At 43.3% G+C, this 25,129-nt stretch overlaps 6 non-coding genes across 6 annotated transcripts; 4 read left to right on the top strand and 2 right to left on the bottom strand.

The window, feature by feature from the left end:
* The first annotated feature begins 7,591 nt into the window (after positions 1–7,591).
* Positions 7,592–7,673, top strand: TRNAS-UGA (transfer RNA serine (anticodon UGA)). Its single transcript has one exon. It is a non-coding gene; the product is annotated as a tRNA-Ser (tRNA).
* A 2,914-nt stretch (positions 7,674–10,587) lies between these two features.
* On the top strand, positions 10,588–10,669 carry TRNAS-UGA (transfer RNA serine (anticodon UGA)). The gene has a single exon. It is a non-coding gene; the product is annotated as a tRNA-Ser (tRNA).
* Positions 10,670–13,105: 2,436 nt separating this feature from the next.
* Positions 13,106–13,198, bottom strand: TRNAI-UAU (transfer RNA isoleucine (anticodon UAU)). Its single transcript is given in 2 exon segments — positions 13,106–13,141; positions 13,161–13,198. It is a non-coding gene; the product is annotated as a tRNA-Ile (tRNA).
* Positions 13,199–13,577: 379 nt separating this feature from the next.
* Positions 13,578–13,659, top strand: TRNAS-UGA (transfer RNA serine (anticodon UGA)). Its single transcript has one exon. It is a non-coding gene; the product is annotated as a tRNA-Ser (tRNA).
* A 2,435-nt stretch (positions 13,660–16,094) lies between these two features.
* TRNAI-UAU (transfer RNA isoleucine (anticodon UAU)) lies at positions 16,095–16,187 on the bottom strand. The gene is given in 2 exon segments: positions 16,095–16,130; positions 16,150–16,187. It is a non-coding gene; the product is annotated as a tRNA-Ile (tRNA).
* A 379-nt stretch (positions 16,188–16,566) lies between these two features.
* On the top strand, positions 16,567–16,648 carry TRNAS-UGA (transfer RNA serine (anticodon UGA)). Its single transcript has one exon. It is a non-coding gene; the product is annotated as a tRNA-Ser (tRNA).
* Positions 16,649–25,129: the final 8,481 nt, after the last annotated feature.

Below are 25,129 nucleotides of genomic sequence, written 5' to 3'. Positions count from 1 at the left end.
TTTATTCGTTTATATAGAGAGGTTTATGGCACACTATAATATACATACTTTCTGTATACAGCCTTTGGAGGCATTATCAACACCTTCAATGCCACTTTTTGGCATGGTTCCAACTTTCACTAAGTTGGAACCCACACCCGATCACGAATGGGAATCCTGAGAGACATCCATTAGGATATACAAATGCGTAGCATGTATAGGACTGCGCGCGCAACTTTACACTTCAAAAATAAGGAACTTTATTGAGACACAATATGGACACTGAAAAGGCCTCCATGAGGGCGTGTGGCTACATAGCCTATGCCAGGATGCATACGCAACCCTTAGCACTACTCCCCTTCAATTCTGGAAACTTTATTGACATACCGAATTTCGCACACGCGCGACCCAACAGAAGATGGGATGCGCGCGCAACTGGAAAGATGGCGACGTCCCGTCGCAGCAGAAACACGAGAATAGGACCACACCCAGATCAGGATTGGATAATGCTTGTATAAAAAGGACAAGGAACAGTCGGTCCTGATCTACAGAGCCTGAGGAAGTCCAGTTCCGGACGAAACGCATTGCTCTTTCATCTGAGACATTTCACAGCACACCACAGAGGAGGCAGAAGTGTAGTTGTAGCTCCCCATACGGATGCGGAAGGCGAGACCCCCTACTACTATATACCACACTACCCCCCCTTGTTTTTACTTCCCCACAGAAGCCTTATGGTTTCTGCTTTTATACTTTTATTTTTTTGTTTTTTCTTAAAGTTAGTTTTTACCCTCCAGACCATAGTGTCTTTTATTTTGTTGCCTAACCCATCTTCAGCTTCAGCCACACGAGGAGTAGAAGCACAAAGAAACTGCTAGGAGTGTGTACTCACACTGGCCCGTGTGAGTATTGTGTTGTATATACACTTTGTATCTTTGCCCCCACCCCTCCATCACTATCTGATACCAATTGGGTAGTATCCCTAATGGGCAGAAACAAGATACCAAGATAAGAATACACTCACATTAGCCCGTGTGAGTGCTAAATCATACCGTTTTATTTCAGTGGTCTATTAATACCCCATCCTCCCCCTCATTGACGTCTCTATATACATATGACCTAATCCTATCCTCTTTTTTGTTTATATGAGAGGAAATCCCCCTGGAGCGGAGCATTGAACCAACGAAGTAAGCAGTATATACAAGAAGAAGAAGAACTCACATTGCGGAGAGAAAGCATCATTGCAAGATCAACTGGACTCCCAAAGAAACCTTGAAGCGACTGAGCTTACACAAGGCCGTGTAAGTTATATATTATTATTATCTTTACCCCTTTTCCCACACATACACAATTTATGTATGTTTACCCTTCAAAATTGGTTATCAGCCACCTGAGCTATCACGCTTGCTCAGGGTTTAACAGCTATATTTTATTACTAGATACATTACACTGCCTGTTTCCCACAAGTGTGCTCCCCCATCCTTTTTTGTATTCATTGCCTATAAGGGTCCTGGATAGATCCTGCTGGGGTCCTGAGTCACAGGAAGACATCAATTGAAAACCACTCTCAGGCAGTATCATACCCTCCCTTTTTCTCTACATTTCCGTATATTCGACAAGCTCCACAGAGATAGCGCCCGGGTTTCTCTTCAATCGATTCATATAATATTTGCTCGAACATACAATAAATCCTAAGGTTAAAAACATTTCATGTGCTTGTTAACTCTTCATGAAAAGATGGAGTTCGTATCTTTATGAACTGTTATTGTGTCCTGTGATATAAAGGGTTGCTACTTGAAAATGTGTAAGATACACCTGCAGTTAGTGCCCTATGTCTCAGGATATATTTAAAATCCTGTATGGTAAAGTTCTTGTCTGGTTAACTGGAATCACATCAAATTCTACTCATTGGTGCTATTTCCTAAAGTACTAGTCAATTACAATGTCTAATTTTTGTTCATTTGATTGGACTTAGGGTAAATCCTTAAATTAAAAACATTTCGTGTACCCTTTATAGAAGGTTTGAGTGTTTGTGCCTTTTGAAGCTCATGTTTTGTAGTGTATTGCAAATCATTGTTGCTTTATGAGACACGGACAAAACCGTGCTGCATAAATATGTATAATCTAATGCTAAATGAATAATTTAAAATACTAAAAGGTCTCTTTCATGTAGGGGTAATTAAAAATACATCAATTTCTACTCATTAATAACATTTCTTAAAGTGCATTTCTAAAACCAAAAAATGCGAGTTTAATCTGCTCTCAGCACTTTAAATAAATAACTTAAATATTATAAAATCTTAAAAAATCTTACACAATCTTGAAAAGCCTTTTAGCCACAAAAATAGTTATGCAAAATGTCCAATAAAAAAAACTCTGAATACATTCCAATGAAAAACCAATTAGAAAGGTACTTGGGGTAAAAGTCTTGTTTGAAAATGTCTTTTTTGACAATGTCTTGTTTAACAATACACAGTGCTCCAGAAGAATCGTTAAAAGTTTGATTGCGTCTGGAATAGATCATAAAAATATGTCAGTAAGCATGAAACATAAATCCACTCATAGTGTGCCTAAAATGTATTTGCTGCATCCGCTCTTGTTTAAGCACTTGATATAATGCCTAATGATTTTATCCTATGGGCTCTAAGTTAAAATGAAATGGAGGTCCTATGATTACTATACCAAATATAGAGTATAGAGCATACGCCCTATTCTATACAGAGGTGGGACTGAATACTAGATGAAGGTCCCAAGATCTATATCTATGTTCAGACCTCTAGGGGTTAGAGTTTCAGTCTATAGATCAAGTATGTCTCCCATTGACAAAGCTTCTGGAGTCTATCTCCCCCTCTCCAGTGTTTATTGACCCTTTCAATCCCCTTATATCTGAGCCCATCTGTGTTTCCTCCGTGAGATAAGCTGAAATGCCTCGATACACTATGTGTCATTACTTGTTTCCGTATATTGCCCATGTGTTCCAGCACGCGGACTCTCAGAGGTCTCGAGGTGCGGCCCATGTACTGGAGTCCACATGGGCAAACAAGCAGGTAAACTACATAATCCATATGGCAATTTATCATTTGTTTGATTTGAAATTTTCTTTCATAACGTTTGAGGTGAAAAGTGTTTTATCCCCTTCTGTTACCTGTTTACATGCCTTGCAGCCATGACAGCCATAAATACCTACTGGTGGTGATAACCAGTTGTTACTTGTAGTCTCTTTCCTAAACGTGCTTGGTGCCAATTTCGACTTTATGCATGGTGCTTTTCTGAAGATTACTTTGGGTACCTCAGGGATGTGTCCCATTAAAACTGGGTCTTTCTACACTACATGCCAATGCTTCTTAATTATGTCTCTGACTTTTACTGCATCTGTGCTGTAGGTGGTGACAAAGGCTGTAATAAAACCTGCATCTTTCTTTTTTATAGATGGCTTCAATAGATCCCCTCTTTGTACTGACTCTGTTTTTTTAAAAGCTGCCTCCACTACCTTGGGTTGATACCCACGTTCCAAAAACCTCCCCTGTAATACACGCAATTGTTCTTTAAAAATTGTGTTATCGGAACAATTCCTCTTGATTCTCCTAAACTGGCCGTAAGGGATGTTGTTGAGCTACTTTGGATGGTGGCAACTTGAGGTTAAAGGGAAATTATTTGCGTCGGTGGTTTTAAAATAGGTCTTAGTTTTGATTTCTTCATGCTCTATATAGATTGTAAGATCTAAGAAGTTAATTGATTCCTTACTATGCTCCGATGTGAATTCTAAATGTATTTTGTTACTGTTAATATACTTCATGAATTCCCCTAAAGTGTCTTCGCTTCCCTTCCATAGGAATAACACATCATCGATATACCTACACTGGCGACACACTTTATTCGAGCTCGGCTAGTCCCACGAATTCGGGTATACCCGGGTGTATTGAGGTTTGTGACTGTTTTCTGCCCGAGTGCATTGAGGTATTTTCCAGGCAGGGATTGAAGCATTTTATTCCCGCTGGCTGCAATACTGCACAGTATATATATATATACTGCATTACAATTCATGAATTTATGCCATCTGGTAGACACGCGAAGCATTGCAGCCTATTAAATCCTAATCATTATCATTTAACAGATCAGCCGCCCGTCAGCCAGGCATGAACCCAGGCTGGGAAGGCAAACCCAACGGGGCTTGTCAGAGGTGAGGAGCGGCGCATTCCAGGTATCTGCCAGGTACATACTGGGTATTTGCTCGAATAAAGTGTGTCGGTGCAGTATTCCACTAATTGAGCCAGCTGTGCTGAAGTAGTGATATCCTGAAAACCTGGCCTGTTTGCGGCACTCGAGGACTTGAGTTGTGCAGGCCTGATATAATGTCAAAATTACACCTCACTGTTGATTGTAGGAAAAGCATGCTTGTTATTTAACTGATGCACGGATAATTTACATAGAATCACAATATGTGCATTCACTATGTCTGTACAGGCAAATAAAGAGTAGCACATAATAACTTAGCCAGTATGTTGATTGTAACGTATTGTAATTTATTATATAGTTATAGCTGAGGACACGGAATCAGATGTGTCACCAACAGAACATGAAAATGTTAGAAGTGAGGATGATGAGATGGTACTGGATACACCACATATTGATGCCCCAGAACATGAAGATTCAGGCCCAGATTTCAGTGCATTACAGGAGACAACACATGATACAGATTAAGACCATGACCAGATACCAGCGGGACAGGGAGACCAGGTTGCTTCGGACAGATTGGCGGGTTTAACAAATCTAGAATCCATTTATTTTAAACACCAACAAGATCACACTGACCGACAGTCTAAAATTAATGAAAACATCTCTAATCACATGAAAAACATGACTGCCATAATGACCCAACAGCAGGAGACTCTACAAAATATGGCCAATAGCCTAACGATCATAGCAACATGCATGGTGCAGGTTGTGGCACATGTGCAGACACAGCACCCGCCAGACCCACTGGCACAATCTGAGACACTATCTCAGAGGCAAAAAGACCCACATCCAGAGCTACCATCAGAGCCAGAAGCAAAGCTACCATCAGAGCCAGAAGCAGAGCTACCATCATAGCCAGAAGCAGAGCCACAAAGTGAACCACCAAGAGAGCCAGAGCCACAGCAGGATCCGCTGCCACAGGCTATTCACCTGGCACAAATCGTGGCACTTGCACTGGCACAGCCGCAGCAACATCAGCTGGCATTGACACTGTCCCAAGCTTTGGGACTGGCCCAACCTCAGGCACTGGCCCAAACTCAGCCACTGGCCCAAGCTTGGGGACAGGCCCAACCTCAACCCCTGGACCAAGCTTGGGGACAGGCACAACCTCAGCCACTGGGCCAAGCTTGGGGACAGGCACAACCTCAGCCACTGGCCCAAGCTTGGGGTCAGGCCCAACCTCAGCCACTGGCCCAAGCATGGGGACAGGCCCAACCTCAGCCACTGGGCCAAGCTTGGGGACAGGCCCAACCTCAGCCACTGGACCAAGCTTGGGGACAGGCACAACCTCAGCCACTGGCCCAAGCTTGGAGACAGGCACAACCTCAGCCACTGGCCCAAGCTTGGGGTCAGGCACAACCTCAGCCACTGGCCCAAGCTTGGGGACAGGCCCAACCTCAGCCACTGGGCCAAGCTTGGGGACAGGCCCAACCTCAGCCACTGGACCAAGCTTGGGGACAGGCACAACCTCAGCCACTGGCCCAAGCTTGGGGACAGGCCCAACCTCAGCCACTGGGCCAAGCTTGGGGACAGGCACAACCTCAGACACTGAACCAAGCTTGGGGACTGGCCCAACCACAGCCACTGGCACAACCTCAGCCACTGGACCAAGCTTGGGGACAGGCACAACCTCAGCCACTGGCACAACCTCTGCCCATGGCCCAACCTCTGCCACTGGCCCAAACTCTTCCACTGGCCCAACCTCAGCCACTGGGCCAACCTCTGCCACTGGCCCAACCTCAGCCACTGGCCCAATCACCAACTGTTCGAAGAAGGCAACGTGCACGTCAACGTGCATCTGATCCCACATCAAGGCCTCCACACGGTCATCGCAACGAAATAGTCAAAATAAGAAGTCTTGTTCCTTCATATTTACTTTAACTGTGTTACTCAAATCTTCAATGTTGTTTTAGCATGTTTTCCTTTAGCTTGCTATGTAATTGGCAAAAAAAAGAAGATTCTTTATTCCTCTTCTATGTTGTCATTTATGATTGCCCACTCTGATAAAGCATAAAGCATAAAGCAAGTAAAACTGAAAGAAAAGGTGGTCGTACATGCAAAACTTCTTTCAGCACTCTTGGTTTCTACCACATACAAGATCCACTCGCCTATAGCAATAAGATAATTTATTAAATTGAAGGCTCTGGTGAAATAGCATGGGGTTGTGCTACAGTGAGGATTAACTCTTAAGAGGGATTTATACTTGTTTGTATTTAAAAACAAAACGTAGAAAGCTTTTGTTCCACCACCGCCATTCAGGTACAAATTGTGTTTGAAAAAATATTTCAGGCTTGATTGAAAGGTAGAATGTGGCTTTGCTAGGGTGAATTGTAACTCTTAATGGGGTTTTGTATTGAGTCTAGATTTGTTTATTAATCATTCTCAGGAGGTAGGTGGAGGAAATGTAATAACAACAGATTATGAGAGAGGTGAGAAGTGGTTTACATATGGTGAGCAAAATATGAATGTGAGAGGTGTATAGTTGGGTTAAGAAGGGGGGATAGGCTGACCCTTACTTAGTACAGATAGACAGGATGCTCATTAAAGATTACCTTTTTAGGATACAGGAATCTGGAAATATATGTATCCTCTTGACCCAAATAATGAGTAGCATTGGCTTCACTGGTGGATTTTGGTTTGAAAAAAGGAAGAATGTGCTAGGACAGCTTTCATTTTTTAATTTTTTTAAATCATACATCATCAATTACCAATATCTTCTTGCCCACATTGAGACACCTATTGAATTTGATTGCTTTACATGCGCTCCAATGTAAGCCAAATAGGAAAATGAGGAAATGTTGTTTTTTATGTAAAAGATTACATTTTACAATTTACATCCATAGGCCTTTTATTTAACATTGTATACATTCAAACAATGCTATTGGTTGATGATACAAAAAAAGGGTTTGCTTCAGGTGAGGCTTGAACTCACAACCTCGGCATAGCTTAGCATATACTGACATATAAGTACAGTGTGCTAACCGATTATGCCACTGGAGCATGTTCCTGTAATGATCCATGTTCTTCTTGCCCCAATTGCCCTCCAACACTGCTCTTTTAATCTCTGACATCCAAGTTAGATCATTTTCCCATTACTCCTTTTAACCCCTTTTCTTTTTTTCTGCCTCAGATCTGTTTCATACTGTACATTGAATGTGGTTAACAAAAAGTATTTCTCGTCATTGTTCAAAAACCCAATAGAAGCAACATTTTACAAAGATAATGTTGTTTAAACAATGTGAACAAACAAGTCATGTATTTCTCTTTATGAAAATGTTCTCATGGTTATTTAGTTCATATTGGTCATCATTCATTAGTGAGTGTTACCCATATCCGCTCAAGAGCCATCTGTGTGACTGTATTCAGTACTACCAGCTATGTAGTCATGGCCGAGTGGTTAAGGCGATGAACTTGAAATCCATTGGGTTTTCCCCGCGCAGGTTCAAATCCTGCTGACTACGTTGACTTTTTCAGTGGTAGCGTGTTATTAAAAACTTCACTGCACTTTGCATTTTGTTTGTATCTGCTTGGCAAAGCAATCTTTACTTACTGGAATATGTGGCACACTAAAGAAGAAAACACTCTGAATTCTTCAAACATTTTCCAAGTTATACATTTTAGTGTGCTGCTGGCTGTAAAACATTTAATAAAGAACTCCATTTCAATAAATGCATTGTCTTCTATTGATAAGTATCTCTAAGTTGCAACATAGTGCTAAGAGGTCATTTGTGTGCAATACTTTGCACAACATAAAATAGAGGAGAAATGGCTTACCCCTACAGAAATAACTTAAGGTGACAAAGGATAATGAGCACTTTAGTGTGAGAGTGAGGGAATTCTTCCACTTTATAATTACAGATAATATTTGAATTCTTCTTAAGGACTGTGCTAAGTACTGCATGTATTGAGATGTGTACATTCTTTACAGTCTGCCAAAACGATATTGTTTAAATATAATGGGAATAATCAATGTTATAGTTCAACTGCTTATCACACTTCAGCACAAATAGCTTTTTGTTATGAAAAAGCATTTGTAATGTTTTATTGTTATCATTCACAAAAGATAAGCAGGGCTTTCTAAACCTGTTGAAGAAATAACCAACTTAGCATGAATTTTACTGAAAAATGGTCATTAATGTACTGTAATAATTGTACTGTAACTTCCTGAAGTTTACAGAAAATTAAGAAATTAATCAAATGTAAACTTTATGGAATCTTTTGTGAAACAGAATGATTCGCATTAAGAACAAATGTACTTTGTACTTTGATATTAAATTCAGAGACAGAACATGTTATATTAAAATCAGATTTATTATTTGGGGGGGTTCAATATGATCTTATAGGGGTTCTGTATGTTTTTGTCTTGCAGATTAACAATATTGAATACCTAATTCTAGGACATGTTTATTTTGTTGATACTTTTGCCATAGTCTGCATATTGATAGTTCCCTCTAGATACCCAAGAGATCAATGTTGGTATCCCTCCACCCTTTGTATGTCAAAATTGATCAAAAGCAGAAAAAAACAAGATAAATGCTGCACAGCAAAAACTGAAAACTCTAACTGATACTTGCTGTTACTGGTGCTCCTGATCCAGGGGAGTCCCTGTGAATGACAGACTCCAAAGTCAGCAAAAGAAACGGAGGATTCAGGGCTCTACGGATTTAAAGAATTTATTATATCAAATGCACAACGTTTCAACCATCAAAAAGTGGTCTTTCTCAAGTGAGAACCCTCTGTTTAAAATTGATCAAAAGACATGATTTTTTGAGTGAGTTGCAAAGTTCAAATGTTTTGGAATATTTTATTCTATGCTTAAGGCATTTAAAATCTCTTTAATATTAACATCGAGCTTTGTTCCTTCATATTTACTTTAACTGTGTTACTCAAAGCTTCAATGTGGTCTTAGCATGTTTTCCTTTAGCTTGCTATGTAATTGGCAAAAAAAGAAGATTCTTTATTCCTCTTCTATGTTGTCATTTATGATTGCCCACTCTGATAAAGCATAAAGCATAAAGCAAGTAAAACTGAAAGAAAAGGTGGTCGTACATGCAAAACTTCTTTCAGCACTCTTGGTTTCTACCACATACAAGATCCACTCGCCTATAGCAATAAGAGAATTTATTCAATTGAAGACTCTGGTGAAATAGCATGGGGTTGTGCTACAGTGAGGATTAACTCTTAAGAGGGATTTATACTTGTTTGGATTTAAAAACAAAACGTATAAAGCTTTTGTTCCACCACCGCCATTCAGGTGCAAATTGTGTTTGAAAAAATATTTCAGGCTTGATTGAAAGGTAGAATGTGACTTTGCTAGGGTGAATTTTAACTCTTAATGGGGTTTTGTATTGAGTTTAGATTTGTTTATTAATCATTCTCAGGGGGTAGGAGGAGGAAATGTAATAACAACAGATTATGAGAGAGGTGAGAAGTGGTTTACATATGATGAACAAGATACGAATGTGAGAGGTGAATAATTGGGTTAAGAAGGGGGGATAGGCTGACCCTTACTTAGTACAGATAGACAGGATGCTCATTAAAGATTGCCTTTTTAGGATATATAAATCTGGAAATATATGTATCCTCTAGACCAAAATAATGAGTAGCATTGGCTCCACTGGTGTATTTTGATTTGAAAAAAGGAAGAATGTGCTTGGACAGCTCTCATTTTTTTATTTTTTTAAATCATACATCATCAATTACCAATATCTTCTTGCCCACATTGAGACACCTATTGAATTTGACTGCTTTACATGCGCTCCAATGTAAGCCAAATAGCAAAATGCGGAAATGTTGTTTTTAATGTAAAAGATTACATTTTACAATTTACATCCATAGGCCTTTTATTTAACATTGTATACATTCAAACAATGCTATTGGTTGATGAAACAAAAAAAGGGTTTGCTTCAGGTGAGGCTTTAACTCACAACCTCGGCATAGCTTAGCATATACTGACATATAAGTACCGTGCGCTAACCGATTACGCCACTGGAGCATGTTCCTGTAATGATCCATGTTCTTCTTGCCCCAATTGCCCTCCAACTCTGCTCTTTTAATCTCTGACATCCAAGTTAGATCATTTTCCCATTACTCCTTTTAACCCCTTTTCTTTTTTTTCTGCCTCAGATCTGTTTCATACTGTACATTGAATGTAGTTAACAAAAAGTATTTCTCGTCATTGTTCAAAAACCCAATAGAAGCAACATTTTACAAAGATAATGTTGTTTAAACAATGTGTACAAACAAGTCATGTATTTCTCTTTATGAAAATGTTCTCATGGTTATTTAGTTCATATTGGTCATCATTCATTAGTGAGTGTTACCCATATCCGCTCAAGAGCCATCTGTGTGACTGTATTCAGTACTACCAGCTATGTAGTCATGGCCGAGATGTTAAGGCGATGGACTTGAAATCCATTGGGTTTTCCCCGCGCAGGTTCAAATCCTGCTGACTCCGTTGACTTTTTCTGTGGTAACGTGTTATTAAAAACTTCACTGCACTTTGCATTGTGTTTGTATCTGCTTGGCAAAGCAATCTTTACTTACTGGAATATGTGGCACACTAAAGAAGAAAACACTCTGAATTCTTCAAACATTTTCCAAGTTATACATTTTAGTGTGCTGCTGGCTGTAAAACATTTAATAAAGAACTCCATTTCAATAAATGCATTGTCTTCTATTGATAAGTATCTCTATGTTGCAACATAGTGCTAAGAGGTCATTTGTGTGCAATACTTTGCACAACATAAAATAGAGGAGAAACGGCTTACCCCTACAGAAATAACTTAAGGTGACAAAGGATAATGAGCACTTTAGTGTGAGAGTGAGGGAATTCTTCCACTTTATAATTACAGATAATATTTGAATTCTTCTTAAGGACTGTGCTAAGTACTGCATGTATTGAGATGTGTACATTCTTTACAGTCTGCCAAAACTATATTGTTTAAATATAATGGGAATAATCAGTGTTATAGTTCAACTGCTTATCACACTTCAGCACAAATAGCTTTTTTGTTATGAAAAAGCATTTGTAATGTTTTATTGTTATCATTCACAAAAGATAAGCAGGGCTTTCTAAACCTGTTGAAGAAATAACCAACTTAGCATGAATTTTACTGAAAAATGGTCATTAATGTACTGTAATAATTGTACTGTAACTTCCTGAAGTTTACAGAAAATTAAGAAATTAATCAAATGTAAACTTTATGGAATCTTTTGTGAAACAGAATGATTCTCATTAAGAACAAATGTACTTTGTACTTTGATATTAAATTCAGAGACAGAACATGTTATATTAAAATCAGATTTATTATTTGGGGGGGTTCAATATGATCTTATAGGGGTTCTGTATGTTTTTGTCTTGCAGATTAACAATATTGAATACTTAATTCTAGGACATGTTTATTTTGTTGATACTTTTGCCATAGTCTGCATATTGATAGTTCCCTCTAGATACCCAAGAGATCAATGTTGGTATCCCTCCACCCTTTGTATGTCAAAATTGATCAAAAGCAGAAAAAAACAAGATAAATGCTGCACACCAAAAACTGAAAACTCTAACTGATACTTGCTGTTACTGGTGCTCCTGATCCAGGGGAGTCCCTGTGAATGACAGACTCCAAAGTCAGCAAAAGAAACGGAGGATTCAGGGCTCTACGGATTTAAAGAATTTATTATATCAAATGCACAACGTTTCAACCATCAAAAAGTGGTCTTTCTCAAGTGAGAACCCTCTGTTTAAAATTGATCAAAAGACATGATTTTTTGAGTGAGTTGCAAAGTTCAAATGTTTTGGAATATTTTATTCTATGCTTAAGGAATTTAAAATCTCTTTAATATTAACATCAAGCTTTGTTCCTTCATATTTACTTTAACTGTGTTACTCAAACCTTCAATGTGGTTTTAGCATGTTTTCCTTTAGCTTGCTATGTAATTGGCAAAAAAAGAAGATTCTTTATTCCTCTTCTATGTTGTCATTTATGATTGCCCACTCTGATAAAGCATAAAGCAAGTAAAACTGAAAGAAAAGGTGGTCGTACATGCAAAACTTCTTTCAGCACTCTTGGTTTCTACCACATACAAGATCCACTCGCCTATAGCAATAAGAGAATTTATTCAATTGAAGACTCTTGGTGAAATAGCATGGGGTTGTGCTACAGTGAGGATTAACTCTTAAGAGGGATTTATACTTGTTTGGATTTAAAAACAAAACGTAGAAAGCTTTTGTTCCACCACCGCCATTCAGGTGCAAATTGTGTTTGAAAAAATATTTCAGGCTTGATTGAAAGGTAGAATGTGACTTTGCTAGGGTGAATTTTAACTCTTAATGAGGTTTTGTATTGAGTTTAGATTTGTTTATTAATCATTCTCAGGGGGTAGGTGGAGGAAATGTAATAACAACAGATTATGAGAGAGGTGAGAAGTGGTTTACATATGATGAACAAGATACGAATGTGAGAGGTGAATAGTTGGGTTAAGAAGGGGGGATAGGCTGACCCTTACTTAGTACAGATAGACAGGATGCTCATTAAAGATTGCCTTTTTAGGATATATACATCTGGAAATATATGTATCCTCTAGACCCAAATAATGGGTAGCATTGGCTCCACTGGTGTATTTTGGTTTGAAAAAAGGAAGAATTTGCTTGGACAGCTCTCATTTTTTTATTTTTTTAAATCATACATCATCAATTACCAATATCTTCTTGCCCACATTGAGACACCTATTGAATTTGATTGCTTTACATGCGCTCCAATGTAAGCCAAATAGCAAAATGCGGAAATGTTGTTTTTAATGTAAAAGATTACATTTTACAATTTACATCCATAGGCCTTTTATTTAACATTGTATACATTCAAACAATGCTATTGGTTGGTGAAACAAAAAAAGGGTTTGCTTCAGGTGAGGCTTGAACTCACAACCTCGGCATAGCTTAGCATATACTGACATATAAGTACCGTGCGCTAACCGATTACGCCACTGGAGCATGTTCCTGTAATGATCCATCTTCTTCTTGCCCCAATTGCCCTCCAACTCTGCTCTTTTAATCTCTGACATCCAAGTTAGATCATTTTCCCATTACTCCTTTTAACCCCTTTTCTTTTTTTCTGCCTCAGATCTGTTTCATACTGTACATTGAATGTGGTTAACAAAAAGTATTTCTCGTCATTTTTCAAAAACCCAATAGAAGCAACATTTTACAAAGATAATGTTGTTTAAACAATGTGTACAAACAAGTCATGTATTTCTCTTTATGAAAATGTTCTCATGGTTATTTAGTTCATATTGGTCATCATTCATTAGTGAGTGTTACCCATATCCGCTCAAGAGCCATCTGTGTGACTGTATTCAGTACTACCAGCTATGTAGTCATGGCCGAGATGTTAAGGCGATGGACTTGAAATCCATTGGGTTTTCCCCGCGCAGGTTCAAATCCTGCTGACTCCGTTGACTTTTTCTGTGGTAACGTGTTATTAAAAACTTCACTGCACTTTGCATTGTGTTTGTATCTGCTTGGCAAAGCAATCTTTACTTACTGGAATATGTGGCACACTAAAGAAGAAAACACTCTGAATTCTTCAAACATTTTCCAAGTTATACATTTTAGTGTGCTGCTGGCTGTAAAACATTTAATAAAGAACTCCATTTCAATAAATGCATTGTCTTCTATTGATAAGTATCTCTATGTTGCAACATAGTGCTAAGAGGTCATTTGTGTGCAATACTTTGCACAACATAAAATAGAGGAGAAACGGCTTACCCCTACAGAAATAACTTAAGGTGACAAAGGATAATGAGCACTTTAGTGTGAGAGTGAGGGAATTCTTCCACTTTATAATTACAGATAATATTTGAATTCTTCTTAAGGACTGTGCTAAGTACTGCATGTATTGAGATGTGTACATTCTTTACAGTCTGCCAAAACTATATTGTTTAAATATAATGGGAATAATCAATGTTATAGTTCAACTGCTTATCACACTTCAGCACAAATAGCTTTTTGTTATGAAAAAGCATTTGTAATGTTTTATTGTTATCATTCACAAAAGATAAGCAGGGCTTTCTAAACCTGTTGAAGAAATAACCAACTTAGCATGAATTTTACTGAAAAATGGTCATTAATGTACTGTAATAATTGTACTGTAACTTCCTGAAGTTTACAGAAAATTAAGAAATTAATCAAATGTAAACTTTATGGAATCTTTTGTGAAACAGAATGATTCTCATTAAGAACAAATGTACTTTGTACTTTGATATTAAATTCAGAGACAGAACATGTTACATTAAAAACAGATTTATTATTTGGGGGGGTTCAATATGATCTTATAGGGGTTCTGTATGTTTTTGTCTTGCAGATTAACAATATTGAATACTTAATTCTAGGACATGTTTATTTTGTTGATACTTTTGCCATAGTCTGCATATTGATAGTTCCCTCTAGATACCCAAGAGATCAATGTTGGTATCCCTCCACCCTTTGTATGTCAAAATTGATCAAAAGCAGAAAAAAACAAGATAAATGCTGCACACCAAAAACTGAAAACTCTAACTGATACTTGCTGTTACTGGTGCTCCTGATCCAGGGGAGTCCCTGTGAATGACAGACTCCAAAGTCAGCAAAAGAAACGGAGGATTCAGGGCTCTACGGATTTAAAGAATTTATTATATCAAATGCACAACGTTTCAACCATCAAAAAGTGGTCTTTCTCAAGTGAGAACCCTCTGTTTAAAATTGATCAAAAGACATGATTTTTTGAGTGAGTTGCAAAGTTCAAATGTTTTGGAATATTTTATTCTATGCTTAAGGCATTTAAAATCTCTTTAATATTAACATCAAGCTTTGTTCCTTCATATTTACTTTAACTGTGTTACTCAAACCTTCAATGTGGTTTTAGCATGTTTTCCTTTAGCTTGCTATGTAATTGGCAAAAAAAGAAGATTCTTTATTCCTCTTCTATGTTGTCATTTATGATTGCCCACTCTGATAAAGCATAAAGCAAGTAAAACTGAAAGAAAAGGTGGTCGTACATGCAAAACTTCTTTCAGCACTCTTGGTTTCTACCACATACAAGATCCACTCGCCTATAGCAATAAGAGAATTTATTCAATTGAAGACTCTTGGTGAAATAGCATGGGGTTGTGCTACAGTGAGGATTAACTCTTAAGAGGGATTTATACTTGTTTGGATTTAAAAACAAAACGTAGAAAGCTTTTGTTCCACCACCGCCATTCAGGTGCAAATTGTGTTTGAAAAAATATTTCAGGCTTGATTGAAAGGTAGAATGTGACTTTGCTAGGGTGAATTTTAACTCTTAATGAGGTTTTGTATTGAGTTTAGATTTGTTTATTAATCATTCTCAGGGGGTAGGTGGAGGAAATGTAATAACAACAGATTATGAGAGAGGTGAGAAGTGGTTTACATATGATGAACAAGATACGAATGTGAGAGGTGAATAGTTGGGTTAAGAAGGGGGGATAGGCTGACCCTTACTTAGTACAGATAGACAGGATGCTCATTAAAGATTGCCTTTTTAGGATATATAAATCTGGAAATATATGTATCCTCTAGACCCAAATAATGGGTAGCATTGGCTCCACTGGTGTATTTTGGTTTGAAAAAAGGAAGAATTTGCTTGGACAGCTCTCATTTTTTTATTTTTTTAAATCATACATCATCAATTACCAATATCTTCTTGCCCACATTGAGACACCTATTGAATTTGATTGCTTTACATGCGCTCCAATGTAAGCCAAATAGCAAAATGCGGAAATGTTGTTTTTAATGTAAAAGATTACATTTTACAATTTACATCCATAGGCCTTTTATTTAACATTGTATACATTCAAACAATGCTATTGGTTGGTGAAACAAAAAAAGGGTTTGCTTCAGGTGAGGCTTGAACTCACAACCTCGGCATAGCTTAGCATATACTGACATATAAGTACCGTGCGCTAACCGATTACGCCACTGGAGCATGTTCCTGTAATGATCCATCTTCTTCTTGCCCCAATTGCCCTCCAACTCTGCTCTTTTAATCTCTGACATCCAAGTTAGATCATTTTCCCATTACTCCTTTTAACCCCTTTTCTTTTTTTCTGCCTCAGATCTGTTTCATACTGTACATTGAATGTGGTTAACAAAAAGTATTTCTCGTCATTTTTCAAAAACCCAATAGAAGCAACATTTTACAAAGATAATGTTGTTTAAACAATGTGTACAAACAAGTCATGTATTTCTCTTTATGAAAATATTCTCATGGTTATTTAGTTCATATTGGTCATCATTCATTAGTGAGTGTTACCCATATCCGCTCAAGAGCCATCTGTGTGACTGTATTCAGTACTACCAGCTATGTAGTCATGGCCGAGTGGTTAAGGCGATGGACTTGAAATCCATTGGGTTTTCCCCGTGCAGGTTCAAATCCTGCTGACTACGTTGACTTTTTCATAGGTAACGTGTTATTAAAATCTTCACTGCACTTTGCATTTTGTTTGTATCTGCTTGGCAAAGCAATCTTTACTTACTGGAATATGTGGCACACTAAAGAAGAAAACACTCTGAATTCTTCAAACATTTTCCAAGTTATAAATTTTAGTGTGCTGCTGGCTGTAAAACATTTAATAAAGAACTCCATTTCAATAAATGCATTGTCTTCTATTGATTGCAATCTATATTGATAGCTTCTCTATGCTGCAACATAGTGCTAAGAGTTCATTTGTGTGCAATACTTTGCACAACATAATGTAAGGATGTGCATATATATAAAGGTTCCGCGCTGTCATTTGCAAAGGAAGCGCCATATTGTCCTTTTGCCAGCAAGGTCACTGTGTACAAGTTAGGCTGCGCATGCGCGAGAGAAGCGCGCGAAGGGCAACCAATCTGTAGAGACTCTGAACTCTGAACTCTGAACTGTGAGAGAGTCAGCTGAGGCTGAGGACCAATCGGGTGTGAGACTCGGGATAGAGGAACAGGATGTGTGTGGGCGGTGGGTGAGACACGAGAGGGAGGTGAAGGAGGAGGTTGGCGGAACCTCGTGTGCGTGAGCGGAGGGTCAGTGACCTTCCTGCTTAGGTGAGAGACATTCCCCAGGCCCGAGGAGCATTCCCCTGTCATCGTAGGGTGCCATTTTGTAGGGATGCCCATAGCTGTTAGGGACGTTTCCCTTTAGTGCGGTTGGATCTGCGGAGCTGCGGTCGCCATCTTGGATTGGATACAGACGGCGCAGCATAACGGAGTGTCGGCGAATGGCTGGAACAACGCTAAGGACCCTGTGTGGAGTGTGACGGTCATCGCAGTGATCAGAAGGTATCATTGTCTACAAGTGCACCTACACCGGTCAACAGGCGCTGATCCCGCCTCCCACTAACTAATTGGGGCATCAGTGTGAAACCATATGGTACAATACAGATACTGGTTATAGGACATACTCCTAGGGAGAGTGGCAGAGCCACCTGTGTACAGAACATTATCCCTGATAAGGTGTGGCCGAGCCACTGTGTGTGTGTAGCGTTAAGATATATATTCTGCATTTATTCCGTTCAGTATGCATAATACATAAAAGGTTGCTGTTGCACAATATGGTTGTTATGTTCTTGCTTAGGGTATATTCTCTATCATGGGGATCCTGGGCAAGTGGAGGCGCTGCACCGTGATAAGTAAGGGTATGACCCCAGGCTCCCAAATAGCGGAGGCTCAGAGCTCCTGAAGCCACAGGTACATGCAACACCGTAGTTCCTTAGTGCATGCAGTCACAAAAAGGGCTACATTTGGAGGCGCTGCTGAGATCTTAGACCTGGGGTGCTCCCACATTTTTTTTTGTCTCTATTGTGCAACCAACCCACATCATGTCGGTGCCCTCGGCGTTCGAGGTGCGCAAGTGGGCCCAGCGGCGCGGGATTCCCTTGAACCGTGCTTTCGCGCTGGGCCATGTCCCCGCCACGATCTCATTAGGCACAGTGACCGAGCAGGTCCGAAAGCTTCCGCTCCTGGACAATGCCCAAGTACAAGACCATTTCTATGACCGCGACCAGGCCTGGCGCCGGGTCTTGTATGCCACTGAACAAGATATATGCCCCAAGGCTTTGCCCCGTATACTGCTGCTGCCCGAGGCCCCGGGGGTGCGCTGCCCCATAGTCCAGGCGGACACCCCTGCGCCCCTGGCCACCTCCACCCCACAGAGAGAGTATACACCCGCCGTAGGTGCCGCGACCGGAGGCCCCGACCACTCCCCTGACCGTGGCCTGCACCCTCGCTGGCCGGCAGCCCTGAGCCTAGGCTCCTCCTCCACCCCGTCCGGCCTGCGGTCTGGCCTCAACCGACTTAGCTTATCAAGATTGGACTCTTACCCCGCAGTCGGGGATAGCTTACCGGGAGACACCTCTATTCCCGCCATAGCCACCGCTCTCCACAACACCACCCAGTCACTCCAGTACAGGAAGTTAAAGGCCTTCTCCGGTGAGAAACCCACGCCCCAAGGGGAAGTACACTGGCGACACAGTTTATTGCACTGCGGCCAGATCCGCAAGCCGGGAGATTTCCCGGCTTGCTAGTGGCCACCCCTCGGCGTGCCGCGCGTCACCGACGCGCGGTCACGCGTCATCGGGAGCGTGCGCCCCCTGCACGCGCGTCCAGGGCTCCCCGAGGGAGCCCTGGTGTCCCGCGATGTGGGGGACGGCGGCAGGGGGTTCCGGGGGACCCGGTGGACCCGGCAGCGGGAGGGAGAGCGCCCCGATTGGAGGGCACTCTTCCGCTGCTTCGGCGCGCGCCCGTCACCCTCCGGCGCGCTCCAGGCTACTGCTGCGGCCGAGAACAGGCAAATGCACGTATAAACTCGGCCGCAGCAGTAGGGATAGAGGACTGGTTGGATCATACCGAACAGGTACCTCCTGAATGGACCTGCACGGACGCGGTCCGCAGACAGCGCATCGTTGAGTGCTTACGGCCCCCCGCGTCCCACATGGTGCACTACTACCGAGATGACAATCCGGAAGCTGATGCGGCAGATCTCATCTACTGCCTGACAAAGGCGTATGGAGCCCCGGTGGACACGTATGCTTTGATGGCCAAATTCCATGCGTTAGCCCAGAAGGAAGGGGAAATGGTGTCCTATTTTCTCAGGCGACTACACCTGGACCTCTGGAATCTGGTGAGGAAAGGCGTGTTGCCGAGGATAGAAGCCAACGGACTACGCACCACTCAGCTGTTGAGGGGGCTCCTACCCCTACACCCCGTGTCGGTGCGGGTCAGTAGCTGCCTAACGCCCGGACAAGCCTTGTCGTTTCACGACCTAATGGATCGGGTCCAAGCGCACGAGACGGTGTTGTTAGGGCGTGACCTAGCCACCGGGAAGAAGCCACAGCCCGGGAGTAAGGAAGTCAAGAAAGTGGAACCCAAGCCCGACGTGCCCGAATCTGGGGATCCCGACCCCGAGGATGTCACCCCCCCAGTGACACCCAGATCTCGTCCCCCGACCGGGCGAAGTTCACCAACCAGGAGAGGCGAGGATTACCTCAGCCAGATGCAGTGCTACGCATGCGGAAAGATGGGACATTTACGGGCCCGCTGCCCCACCTTGCGGAGGACGTCGTCCCGACCGGCGCAGTCAATGCCGTGCCAAACTCTGGAGGATGAAAAGGCATCACCGCCCTCTCAGAGCCACCGAATTGGCCCCGCCTCCATTATTCGGGTAGTTATCGAGGGCATCTATGCCGCCGCATTGTTGGATACGGGATCCCAAGTGACCATCGTATACCGGCCCTTCTACGACCAACACCTACACCAATTGCCGTTGCTATCTGCGGATGCCTTGCGACTACGGGGATTGAGTCATGAGGATTACCCCATAGACGGAGTAGTAAAGGTGCAGTTAGATATTCTCCAGCTGAACACGGGTAAACATCACCCCATGGAAGTGGAGGCCTTAGTGTGCCCCGAACCTCAGGACCACCCCAGCGCCCCAATCATCTTGGGGACCAACGCTGACATTGTGCGCGCGGTATTCCGCCAGTTTTTGCAGGAAGCGGGAGAAGCCCCACTGCTGGCCCTAGCGGCCTGCCCCGCCCTCCAAGAGGTCTGCGGAAAAATTGCGACTGAAGAGGAGTATGGCGTCCTTTACAGCCAAGAATGGGGGCTGACTCAAATTCCCCCGGGGGAAGGACGAATGATGGTCGCTGCTTGCCACTACCCCCGACGACGGTCGGAGGATCAACTCTTCACCGTGGAAAGTGTGGCCCAAGACGAACAACGATTGGGCTACAAAGTACTGGCCTCCGTAAAGAAATGGCCCGGGAAGATTCCGAGTCGCACCTGGGTGTACGTGCAGAATATATCCCCGTATCCCATGACTATTGACCGGCGGCAGACGCTGGGAAGAATATACCCCGTGACTCCCGAGGAGAAGGTCCCGACGAGACAATCTAGGTGCTCCCCTACTACCTCTGATTCAGTGTTGGAATTTGACTTCGGCGACTCGCCACTCCCGGATGAATGGAGGAAGAGACTGCAGAATGAGCTACACGACCGAAGGAGTGTGTTCTCCACTAGTGATATGGATGTGGGGTGCAGTCGCAGTGCCCACCATACCCTCCGAATGAGCGACGCTACCCCCTTCCGGGAGCGCTCCCGCCGGCTTGCCCCCAGGGATGTTGAAGAAGTGAGGAGATTACTCGCCGAGATGGAAACGGCTGGCATCGTGCAGGAATCTCAGAGCCCTTACGCCTCACCCATCGTGGTAGTCCGCAAGAAGAACGGGACGGTCCGTCTCTGTGTGGATTACAGAACCCTGAATACCCGTACTATCCCCGATCAGTATACACTGCCCCGAATCGAGGATCTCCTGAACGCTCTGACGGGAAGTAAATGGTTCAGTGTGCTCTATCTCAGGTCCGGATACTACCAAGTACCCATGGGCCAGGAAGACCAAGAAAAAACGGCCTTCATCTGTCCATTAGGGTTTTACCAATTTACCCGCATGCCACAAGGGATCTGCGGGGCCCCGGCCACGTTCCAGAGATTAATGGAAAAAACCCTCGGAGACCTGAACCCGCGAGAATGCTTGGTGTACCTGGACGACATTATCGTGTTCGGGCGGACTCTAGAGGAGCACTCCGAGAGGCTGATGAAGGTGCTGGATAGACTTCAGGGGGAGGGTCTAAAACTGTCTCTGGACAAATGCAAGTTCTGTCGATCCTCCGTGACGTATGTGGGTCATATTGTATCGGCTGATGGAGTATCCACCGATCCAGGGAAGATAGAGGCGGTGGTGAATTGGCCTAGACCTCATAATGTCCAAGAGTTGCGGTCCTTCTTGGGATTTTGTGGCTATTATCGCCGGTTCGTTGAGGGCTATTCTAGCAAGGCCAAGCGATTGAACGATCTTCTAAAGGTATATCCGGGAGAAACCGAGAGGAAGGGAATCACGGCACAGACGCCCTTTGGGGAGACATGGACCCCGGAATGTGAACAGGCCTTCATGAACTTAAAGGCCAGCCTCACTCAGGCTCCCGTCTTGGCCTATGCGGACCCAGAACGAGAATATGTCCTACATGTCGATGCTAGCCTTAGCGGCTTAGGGGCGGTCTTGCATCAGAAGTATGAGACCGGGCTACGTCCGGTGGCCTATGCGAGCCGAAGCTTGACCCCTAGCGAACAGAACTACCCGGTCCATAAACTGGAATTCTTGGCGCTAAAATGGGCTGTGGTGGACAAACTGCACGACTACCTGTATGGGGTACAGTTCGAAGTACGTACGGACAACAATCCCATGACATATATAAATACATCTGCCAAATTAGACGCCACGGGACACCGTTGGTTAGCTGCTCTAGCCAACTACAGGTTCAACCTTAAATACAAACCCGGGCCCACCAACATAGGTGCCGACGCCCTGTCTCGTCGACCTGGCCTTCAATCCACCCCTGATGAGGAAGTCTGGGAAGAGATACCGGGTCCCGGGATTCGTGCCCTCTGCTCCGTGGCTGCGGTAGTCGACGACCAAGTAGCATTCTCGGAATTACGGGTTGTTGACTCGTTGGGATGTCATTCGCGGGCTATTCCTCGGGCCTATCAAGGTCGAGAAGGGATGAACATCACTGAAGATAATATCATCTCGTGGAGGGATCTAGTGCATTATCAAACTCAAGACCCCATAGTGGAGCTAGCCCGTCAAGCGGTACAACAAGATAACCCTTCTATACTGAAGCGAGCCCCCAAAGACTTGGTGAAACTCCTGTCAAATGAGTTTGGGAAGTTCGAAATGGACAATTGTTTGTTATATCGGGTGATACCCTATCATAACCATCCCGATCGGCGCCAGCTGTTTTTGCCGGAACGCTTGAGAACCCTAGTCCTCCGGGCCCTTCACGATGACCATGGCCACCTGGGCATTGACAAGACATTTGGGCTACTACAGGATAGGTTCTATTGGCCTAGAATGAGGGAGTCCGTGGAGTGACATTGTCGGAGGTGTAATCGCTGTTTGCAAAGAAAGACACTGCCCACCAGGGCGGCCCCCATGGCACACTTGAAAAGCTCGGGCCCCATGGATTTGGTGTGTATGGATTTCCTCTGTATCGAGCCCGACAGTCGGGGCGTTAGTAATGTTCTCGTGATCACTGACCACTACACTAGGTACACCCAAGCGTTCCCTACGAAAGACCAGAAGGCCGTAACGGTGGCCCGAGTACTGTGGGAGAAATATTTCTTTCACTATGGGTTACCCAATCGTCTTCACTATGATCAGGGCAGGGATTTTGAGAGTACACTGATACGGGAGTTACTCACACTACTGAACATTGCCAAGTCGCGTACTACCCCGTACCACCCCGAAGGGGATGCTTTGCCTGAACGGTTCAATCGCACTTTGTTAGATATGTTAGGAACTTTGACGAGCCCGCAAAAGACGGAGTGGAGTAAACACGTCGAGGCCTTGGTACATGCGTATAATTGTACCCGACATGAGTCCACCGGGTATACCCCGTATTTTTTGATGTTTGGAAGAGAAGCCCGGTTACCGGTGGATGTGCGCCTGCGGATATCTACCGATGGGGTATCCAATAGAACGCATTTTCGATATGTACAGCGGCTAAGGGACAGTTTACAGCTGGCCTATAAATTGGCTGAACGGACGACAGCGCAATTGAATGCGGGAAATAAAAGGCGCTACGATCACAAAGTACGTCACAAGGAAATTCACCCCGGAGATGCGGTCCTCTTACGCAACTTAGGTGTTCCTGGGAAGCATAAATTGGCGGACCGGTGGCGGGAAGGTGTGTATGAGGTGGAGTCACAGATGCCTGGCCTTCCTGTGTACCGGATCAAGGATTCCGAAGGCCGCGTAAAAGTGTGGCATAGGAATCATCTACTTCCCATACCTCAAGTAGGGACTGACGAATTGGAAGTTCCAGCCACGCCCATAGATGGAGAAGTTGAACACACAGAGGATGGCCCAGAGACTGTAAAAATTGCCACCTCTGAGGATCCAATGGAAGGAACCTCTCAAAGGGGCCTTCCGGCTGTGGGGGCATCTCCCGAAGGAGCCACGGGTAAAGAGCCTCTTGGCCCGAACATTGACCATTTGACTCCAGCGAGTCAGTCCCTTGATCCACAAAGTCCCTGTTTCACACCCCAGAGAGACTGTACTAATGCTGAAAACCCCTCAAGGGTAGAGATGGAAATACCAGTTGAGACTGGATACTCTGCAGAGGAAGCAGAGGAGAATCAACCTCGGCGAAGTCAAAGAACCAGTCAGCCTCCCATGCGGGTGGCATATGATCAATTTGGGGCACCCCATTATGAGGCTCAGCAGTGGGCTCGGCATAGGATGCAAGCTGTGATGGTACTGTTTAACGAAATGTGTAACCTAATCTAGGAAAGAGAGGGTCGTGTAAATAGTTATATATATGTGGTTTAGGTAGACCAGCGGGGACTTTGGATTCTGGAGAGGGGAGAATGTAAGGATGTGCATATATATAAAGGTTCCGCGCTGTCATTTGCAAAGGAAGCGCCATATTGTCCTTTTGCCAGCAAGGTCACTGTGTACAAGTTAGGCTGCGCATGCGCGAGAGAAGCGCGCGAAGGGCAACCAATCTGTAGAGACAGTATACAAATGGGTAAATCAACTGACTAACCCTCCAGGCGCTCAGAATAAAGCATAGTCCTGCTGGTGAGCAATAATAAAATGAATCTTTCAGACCCCGGCTATAATCAACCATCTGGCAGTGTAATATGTATATTATGTCCTTCCCCCCAACAAGCTCACCGTGAGCACTATCAGGCTGGAACACGGGAAACTCAAGTATATTTCTTGTGGCTGTTGATGTCAAGCCTGTCCGGTCTTGGCAATGTGATGTATGCTCCTGCTCCTCCTGGATGAAGCTAGGATCCCTCCGTTTCAAGATCTTGTTTCTTCACCGCCAACCCGCTACCCGCCGATGCGGAGGGTGGTCACCTGACCGGCGGCATAGATGGTGCTTCTAGATGACGTCACGGCAGACCCGGCAGCCAGGAACAAACCAGCAATGACTCGGCGTGCAGACGCGAAATGTAACAGCATAGAAAACCTCTCAAAAAGAGAAAAAGCGCCGCACAGCACAAAAAAGGAAGGTGAAGGCTGATGTGAGAAAATAAAAGGAGCTTTATTTGCACAAGGTGCAAGCGAAACCTCTTGACGCGTTTCGGCCTGGCAGGCCTTTGACAAAGGCCTGCCAGGCCGAAACGCGTCAAGAGGTTTCGCTTGCACCTTGTGCAAATAAAGCTCCTTTTATTTTCTCACATCAGCCTTCACCTTCCTTTTTTGTGCTGTGCGGCGCTTTTTCTCTTTTTGAGAGGTTTTCTATCCCAATCTGTAGAGACTCTGAACTCTGAACTGTGAGAGAGTCAGCTGAGGCTGAGGACCAATCGGGTGTGAGACTCGGGATA

This window comes from Ascaphus truei (assembly GCF_040206685.1).
Source record: "Ascaphus truei isolate aAscTru1 chromosome 12 unlocalized genomic scaffold, aAscTru1.hap1 SUPER_12_unloc_5, whole genome shotgun sequence".
In the NCBI taxonomy this organism is placed as follows: Eukaryota; Metazoa; Chordata; class Amphibia; order Anura; family Ascaphidae; genus Ascaphus; species Ascaphus truei.
The sequence above is the reverse complement of the archived record's forward strand: the minus strand, read 5'-3'. Positions and strand labels throughout refer to the sequence as shown.